Here is a 9068-nt window from a genome sequence, read left to right on the forward strand (position 1 = left end):
GGTGGGGAGGAGGGAGACAGGTTGGAGAGATGGGCAGGCAGAGCCTGGAAGACTCTGGCTGCTCCCCAGGGTTCAAACTCTCTCCTTAGGGCAGAGGAACCACGGAAAGGCTTACCCAGGGTGTAAGGTGGTCAGCTCTGTGTCCTAGGTAGCAACCCCTGGCTTCTGTGTGGGGTGTGACAGGAAGCAGAGTAGCAGCAAGGAGCCAGGGGACGAGGGGATGAGAGCAGATGGAGAGGGACACACGATGAGAGCGTAACATCTTGAAAGCCCTACTCCAGTGAAATGAAGGAAGGTGAGAAAATGTGGCTTCCCATGAGCCAACCGAGCAGCAGGGTGGCTGCCACTTGGCTGACAGACTCAGGACGTTGGAACAGAGGAACAGGGAGGTGCTGGGGTCACCCTCTCCTCACAGTTGCCTGGACCACTTGAGCTTGGGACTCTGGCTGAGTTCCTATGCTCCACTCCAGAGGGAACAGAGACACCCCAGTCTGTTTTAATATGGGGGCAGCATCCCGGATCACATCCAGTGAGGGGCAGCTAAAGGACCTAAGGGTGTATAAGCCAGAAGAAAAACAGTTCAGCAGGAAACAGAACAAATGTGTCTGCGCGCCCCAGAGGACCAGGGAGGAAGGGGATGTTACCGGGATCGATTTTGGATGTCCCTGTACTCTCAGTTGTTCTTCTCTGTTCCTTTCGGCTTCCCGCTTCTTTCTCTGAAGCCAGAATTTCTTTGCTTCTCTGGTCCACAGGGTGGGTGGAATAGGCTCCTTGCATAGTTTCTAGTCCCTGGTACCCGAGACTTAATCTCTTTCTTCCTCTCTCTCCAACCCCATCAGGAGTTTCCCACAATCCATAGGGAAGGGACTCTGATTGGTCCAGGTTAGACCAGATGCCCACTCCTTGTCCAATCAACAGTGGTCATAGGGGCGGAGCCATAGCAGGTTAGCAGAGCACCTGCTTTGCCGGCCCTGAGCAGGTGGAGGGAGAAGGAGATGAATGGAAATGGGAGGGGGCTGGACAGAGAACCCAACAGGTGTGGCGCGGTCAACCTATCTGAACCGCTCTGGGCTCTTCCTGAGTTAGCTGAGGCTGGTTTGCCAAGCTGCAGTGATTCTGGGGGGAGGGTCTGAAAGCAGAGAGTGTATCTATTCCTTGATGATTTGTTCTGCCCAGAGATGAGACCCCTGCTCTCATTCTATTCTCATACTAACAGAGGCCCCATTTTCCAGTCGTCTGGCTATTTTCCAGGAGTGGAGGCATTTCCAAGACTGCTGTCCCACCAGGAGTGGGGCTCAGTGTTGGGGGAGATGCCCCATCTGTTGGCTCTGTGGCTCCTGGGACCCTGGGGTCTCCAGGATCTGGGCTTGTGAAGCTAATTGACTCTAAAGAGTAGGCTTGAAATTGGAATTTTCTGGGCCTTCAGGTCCCTGGTTGCAGCATCAGATGCTCATTAAAGCCCAGGTAGATGATGGGCTCGGTGGATGCTGACTGTGCTGGCTCAGGGAGTGGTGGCAGCTGGGGTCCAGTTTAGCGACCTGCTGACGGTGCAACGGCCAGAGTTACTGGGAGAGGCCCTGACTCAGAGGCCCGAATCTCAGTCTGTCTGTCTGTCCCCCACACAATCCTCACTAGCTGTGAGAGCTTGGGTAACCCAGCCTCTCTGGTATTCAGTTTCTGTACCATGAGGGGTCAGATAGGAGGATTTCAGAGCCTTCCTAGCTTAGAGATTTCCAGTAGGTGTTGATGCTGAACATTGGACGAGTCTAGTGTAGGACATTCTAAAACCTGCACCATCGGGACTGCCCAGCCTGTGGGTCAAAGTACCATTAGTCCTAAATTATAAGAGCTGCAAACTCTGTCTGTCTCTTGGGAGGTCTCCTCTTGCCCCTGGAGTGTTTCTTGCTTCTGTTAGGTTACCCATGGTAGTTGGTTCTCATAGTCATGCCCCTCCTTCTTCTCCTGGGGCAGCCTTCTGCTCATCATTTGATGGTGGTGATGGGTCACTTCTGTTGCTGCTGATGCCGTCACTGAGAAGGCCGCTTCCTAGGATTTCTGCCCAGTCGGGATGGCTTGATTCTGCTCTACCATTGCTCCTGGTCTCCCTGACTCTGCTACAAGATGCTAGAGCTGAGGAAGAGAGAGGACCCCCTCCCCCTCCTCACCATGTCACACCTGGCCACTCGGGCACCGGAACAGCCCAGCCCGAACCCACAGTCTCACACCGCCAGCCTTCATGAAAGTAGGTCTGTCCTCTGCACTGAACCCCTCTCCACTGGCTTCAGCCTCAGCCCATCAGGCCAAGCAAGGCAACAGTTGCCACCTCACCCCTTCCCCTACTGTCCCCATTTCAAGCTTATGTCCTCATCTGGAAAATACCAGAAGCTCTCAAGCATATCACCCTGTGGTAGGAAGGGAGGACGAGCCCTGAACGGCCCCACTTGCTGGAAGCATCCAGTGTCTTGCTCTAGAATCGCCAGGTTACTGCTGGTCCTCCATCAGATTTCCATCTGAGCGTTTCTGTCAATCGAAATTAACCGGCGTTTATCAAGTACTTATTGTGTTGCCAGCAGGGGGGAAATTACTCTTTTCTTTTCTTAAAAAAAAAAAAAAAGTTTTCTGTTTTCAGATTTTTTTTTTCCTCTCAGTTTTCTCAGCCTTCTGGAAGGGATGCCTTGAATTATTCAACCTGCAGTACAAATCTCAGGAGAACATCGCCTCGCGGCTACTTTAATCACTAGAAAGGTTCAGAGTCAGTTATAATCAAGCCTGAGTCAACGTGGAAATGCTCATCTCTGGCTTGAAAACAAGATCAAAAGGAAGACCAAGGAGGAGATGAAATCTGAGAGGAGAAATGGAGAGTGGTTTCCAGAGGCTCATAGGTCCTTCTCTTATTTCCAAAGGGGGTCGCAGACCAGGAGCCCCGGGCCCCTGCGGGCATGTTACTGCGCATTTCCTCTGACCTTTCGTAATGTCCCTGACAAGTCAGTTAAGGCTCTCTGCCAGCACAGGGGCAGACTGACCATGGACCTCTGTCTGATGGAGGTCTGGAGGTGGGGGGAGCTATTACCTTTTAAGAATGTGGGAACACAGGGAGGTGACGCTGCAGATGGGGGCAGGGCTGTTTGTGCCCCGAGCTAATGTGGAGTCAGGCACCATCAGGCAAGGACTGCGGGTACCTAGACTAGGGAGGACTGGCTGGAGCCTGTCTGTAGGTGCGATCGAGGGGGGAAGCATCCTAGGGAAGTGGGGAGGGGGCGATTCTGTCCTCGTCTGGGCTCCTGTCTGTGGGGGTGGAGGTCTGCAAGTGGAAACAGGGAGGTGCTTTTAGAGGCTAGCTTGTGTCATCTGTGCCATGCCGTGTGGCACAAAAGGGTGGAAGGGCATCGTGCCCAGCTTAGCATGGGGGCTTGGTGTGTTGAAGGCCCAGGCTGTCTCACTGACGGCTTGACAGTGACGGGGTCACCATCGGCAGCAGCAACAGAGCACTAAGGCACTGAGGTGGGGGTCCCCTCTCCCCTGACTGCCCTGATAGTCCTCCCTGAGGACGGATTGGCATCGAGGGCCAGAAACTGGCCCCTCCCTACCCCCGAGGGAAGAAGGATGCTTGCTGTCTAAGTTAAGGACCTCAGGAGGCCACTTCTAGGGGTTGTGGGCCTGTTCTTTCTTCTCTCTTCCATCCTTGCAGGAGACAGGATGGAGCACTCATTAGGGCTTCCAAAATGGGAGAAGGTCCAGTTCTCTGCCTGGATCTCTCCCCCGCTTCCCCAGCTGGGCAGCCCTCAGAAGGTCTTGTGGGAGTGGAGTCTGCTCAGCCTGGGGCTCTCTCTTACTGGCTGTCTCTCTGCTGGCCCTTGGAGGAGAAACAGAACAAAGGGAGGGGTAGGGAGGGACTGGAGCTCATCTTGCCTCAGGGTCCTGAGATCAGAGATTAGCCTGGGGAAGCAAGTGGCTCAGCCTAGTTTGGGAGAAGGAAGTCTGGATAAGCATAGCGTGCTTTCAGTGGAGCTGGGCTTCGATATAAGTTCGGAAGAGGCTGCTGGTCCTGTGTGGTTCCTTGGCGATCTCTTTTCCCTAAGGACCTCTTAGGAGGAGGATAGTGGCCAGGCCAGGGTGGAATCTGGAAATTCGGAGGCTGGTTTAGAGGTTGTCCTCGCGGTTTGGGCTCTTAGCTCCCTGACTACACAGCCCCAGCCCAGTGGTGGTAAAAAGGTGCTGGAAGCCTCCGGGGCCTTGGTCTCCATATTGGTGGCCTCTGTGAGGGGTACAGGCTGTCACTGCAGGGCTGTGCCTTGAAGGTGTATTTGTGGGCACATAGGAGTCACCCAAGAGGAGCCCAGGCTGCGCGAGCCCAATCTCAGCCCTGCCACTGACCAGCTGTGTCAGCTCACCCTCTTCTTGCTCAGTTTCTCCGGCTGTAAAATGGATAGAAGGCTGCAGTAAGGGTTAACTCGGCTAAGGCCTGCATTGCACTTGGCTCTGTGCCTGGTGCGCAGGAAATACTCAGCAAACAGCTCTTTATGCTCAATTGTGTCTCTGTGTCCTCTTAGAGACCAGAAGTCCTGCCCTAGCAGATGGGACCTCAGAAACGCAGCTTGTTGCTGTAATTGTAAACGCCTTTGTACCCTACAGGCTCGAGGGGTCTAGGAAATGCTGGTTAATTTTTTTTTTTTTCTTTTGTGGAATAGTGAAGCCATGTAAATGGATGGGACTCGCCTTCGGCATTCCCCCGTTTCAGGAGAATCAGCAAAAAGCCGATTACATCCTATTATAAACATGCACCATACAAGTAAAAAATGACGAATACCGAAGAGTGTAGGATTTCTCTACCCTAGGGGGCTTTTGGTACTTTGGTGGGTTTCCTCCAGGACCTGCCGCTCTGCCTATGGAAACACGTTTCTCGTATAGATAGATACACACATCCTTTTTGCTTCCGTCCCTCCTTTGCTCTCGCTCTCTCCCCCCACCCCTCTTCCTTCAGAGGGGGAATCATATCACATACATGTTACTGACATCGCTTCATAGCCTGCTTTGTTCTCGCTTTCACGGGACAGGTGCATGTTCCCAGGCCAGCGCATATGTGTCTATTAAAATCCTCCTGTCCCCATATATTTGCAGTTCCCAATGATTTAGGAAATGAATAGGAACAAAAGATATTCCAATAGCCCCAAGGGAGAATCTAGGAAAGGAGGCACTTTTACAAAAGACTTAAGAAACTGGGATGCCTGGGTGGCTCAGTTGGTTAAGCAGCTGCCTTCGGCTCAGGTCATGATCCCAGCATCCTGGGATTGAGTCCCACCTCGGGCTCCTTGCTCAGCAGGGAGCCTGCTTCTCCCTCTGCCTCTGCCTGCCATTCTGTCTGCCTGTGCTCGCTCCCTCTCTCTCTGATAAATAAATAAAATCTTAAAAAAAAAAAAAAAGTTCTCTCTTCCCTTTGCTTATTTGTCTCTTAAAAAAAAAAAAAAAGAAACTATCTCCCTTGGTTAAAACATTACTATATGTTTATTTATTTGTTTATTACTATATGTAATATACTATATGTATATTACTATATGTTTATTTATTTATATGTTTATTACTGTATATATTTATTTATTTACATATACTGTATTCACATTAATACATTTTAAAGAAAAAAACAACTTGAAAAAGCTGTATATACTTCATAATCATGCCGTCCAGGTACAGTCATTGTTAACATTTTGGTATGATTCTTTCTAGTCTTTTCTTTCTTTCCTTTTTAAGATTTTATGTATTTGTCAGAGAGAGAGGGAGAGAGCACAGACAGGGAGAGTGTCAGGCAGAGGCAGAGGGAGAAGCAGGCTCCTTACTGAGCAAGGAGCTCAATGAGGGACTCGAGCCCAGATCCTGGGATTATGATCTGAGTTGAAGGTAGACGCTTAACCGACTGAGCCACCCATGTGTCCCTAGTCTTTTCTTTCTATGTCCATATCATAGATCTTTTCTTTCCTGGCTTTATATCACATGGTCCTAAATATATGGTAGCCAAGGACATCACACCCTGTTCTCCCAAATGGAAGTTTCAATAAAAAGTTTTGAGGTCGGCTTGAAGATGCAAATATTTAGAGAAATCACCAAATGCTGACTCGAAATGCTTAATTTATAAATGCAGTTACACATGGATATTTAAAACCAGATAACATGAAGAATCTCAAATTTAGAAAGATTCTTTTTTTTTCCACTTTCGCATTTTATACTGACTCTACGGGTATCTTGGATGTCTGTGCTTTTATCATCCACAGAGCCCTTTGTGAATTACCTGGCAGAGCTGTCCGGGTCGCAGCCTTTCCATTTTGGGGTCTAACTTGTTTGAGATTGAGATGCAACACTTTTAAAATCTGTGTACAATGTTATTTCTGGAAATCGTATTCCAAGCCACAAGTACCTATTTACATAACATTAGGTTAGTCTTTATTTGTCCCATAAGTGTGTATTAGTGATCTCTACAACAAAACTACTTACTGCATTGCTTTTTAAAAGTGATCTTTAAAAGCTTGTTTACAATGACAGCCAACACTTGCAGTTGTGAGGTCGTAACCCCTGGAATAATTACTAAATCCCTGTTAAATTTCTCTATCTCCTTTTTGCCGATTCTGGCAGGTGACCTCTTTAAACATCCCAGACTAGCATTGATTGAGGTCAGGGAGGGCTAATGTGATTTCCCCAAACAGTACTTTGTTGTTTAAAATAAAGTAACTAAGAGAGAGTGCACTTAATAGGAGACTCTTTCTAAGAACTAGAATTTAGAGATTTTTCTTGTTTCTAATGGATAATTGTGGGGAAAATCCTCAAGATTAATGGAAGCGTGGTTTTCCAGCTTTTGGCTGTGCCCTAATTTATTTAATCCTTCCTCCGTTGTTGGACAGTTCAATTATTTCCACTTTTTTTTTTTTTTTTTTTGCTATTATAAATAACAAGCCACTTTCTTGTACTTGTATCTCTGAGCCCATTACAGATTATTTCCTCTGGACAAATTCCCACAGGGTCAAATGGTGTAGATATTTTTAAGGGTCCTGATACAGTATGTCAAATTGCCCTTCAGAAAGTTTGTGTTAATTTATAATCCCATTATCAGTGAATAGAGGTGGGCACTTCATAGTAAATGCGCAACATTTCTAAAATTGATGGGAAAAATGCTTCTTCGACTCATTGAGCTTTTTGTAGAATTATAATTTATTGGAAACTTAGGAGTCCTTAGAACTCACCAGTCCAGCTCATTTCCCAATGGGCTTGCATACCTCTTTCAATTAGAAGCGCCCTCCCCCAAACGGAGCCCCTGCCAGGACTGGGTGGTTATGGTGCTAGGTCTCCTTTATCTCAGCCAAAATCTGCCATCCCAGAAATTGCACAATTAAGCAGATATTTCTTGAGCCTTCCATTATGCACCTGGCCCATGGTAGGCGCAGCTACTCCCTGGAACTGGGGGAAAGGGAAATTGAGAGTAATGAGTACTGGCTCTGGCTTCAGGCACTGTGCCACGTGCAACTCCATGAAGCTGGGGCTCTTCTTGTGTATTTTGAAGATAGAGAAGTTGAGATTCAGGGAGCTTGAGCATAGATCTGTACACTGAGGTGCTGGGATCAAACTCAGGTCTGCCTGGGTTTCTAAGGCTCTGTATTGTCTTCCTAATGTCTTCTCTTTTGGAGCTGCTGAAAACAAGTCTACCCTACTGGGGTGGAGGCTCCCGCTGTGTCTGGGGAGCACACCTCCCAGAGTTGTCAGAACAGCCCTGATCTCTCGCCTTCTGCTATGCTGTCCCCATAAGTGCACTGGTTGTGGTGGTTTGCACTGAGTGGACTTGGTGAACACAGACCCTGTGCAGACCCCCATTAGAGTTGGCCAAAGAGCAAGCCACAGAAGATCGAAAGGAGGAAGGGACACGGTGGCCATTACTCTTGAACGTCATCCTAGAAGGAATGACAGATGCAGAGGTGTCCAGTGGGTCTCAGCTTGTCCCTCCCTCTCCCTCTGTGGTCAGCTCTTCCCTCTGGCTGCCTCCCCCGCTGACCTTCAGCTCAGCCCCGCAGCAGACGCTTGGCTGCTGACCCATGGATTTGGGAGCTCTGCTCCAGCCTCTCCATCAGCTCCCCCTTCATGATCCCACTTTGATGCTGGATGCACCTGGCTTCTCTGGTTAGTGGCTCCTTCTCGTGTCCTCCAACTTTTCCTCCCAACTTCTGCTTCTTGCTCCTCCTGTAATTGTGTAAGGTCTGATTCCTATAATAGATGGCTTCTCTTAAGGCACTCACATGGATTCTGCTCCCATGGCTGGATGCTGGTGGAAGTGGTATTGCATGACTTCAAACCTAGGCCTCAAGAGGTCTGGCAGCTTCTGTTCCCTCTTTCAGCACCCTGAGGCTGTCCTGCTTGGGAAGAAACCCAGCTGGACCGGCCAGTGGCTGAGAGGCAACGTGAAGGAGAATTGAGGAGGTCAACACACAAAATGAAAAATAATAAATATAAAAATACGAGAAATCATTGCAGGGGTATTTTTTTGGGGGCAGAGAAGATATTTTCTTGATTTCTCTTTAGTGGATCCATCTGCCATTATGTTGCATTGCACAGTCAGTTAAAATTACACTAAGTGAAATTTAGTGTCATCTGATGAGAATAATTGAAAATTTAAAGTATTTATCAACTTTATTTTTTAAAAAATATTTTATTTATAATTATTTGTCAGAGAGAGAGAGGGAGAGAGAGCACAGGCAGACAGAGTGGCAGAGGGAGAAGCAGGCTCCCTGCGGAGCAAGGAGCCCAATGTGGGACTCCATCCTAGGACGCTGGGATCATGACCTGAGCCGAAGGCAGCCGCTTAACCAACTGAGCCACCCAGGCATCCCTATCAACTTTATTAATAACACTAATAAAATTTGTCACTTTTGAGTGTGCTAAATATATATATAACAGAAAATTTACCTTTCCAGCCCTTTTGAAGCCTCCAGTTCGTTGTTAAGTACATTTGCAATGCAAATGTACTTAAAGTGATTATCCTCACTATCCCTCTCCTGAGACTTTAGGTCAGCCCAGTTGTGTCCCCGTCACACACC

Source organism: Mustela erminea, chromosome 10 (assembly GCF_009829155.1).
Source record: "Mustela erminea isolate mMusErm1 chromosome 10, mMusErm1.Pri, whole genome shotgun sequence".
Taxonomy (NCBI): Eukaryota; Metazoa; Chordata; class Mammalia; order Carnivora; family Mustelidae; genus Mustela; species Mustela erminea.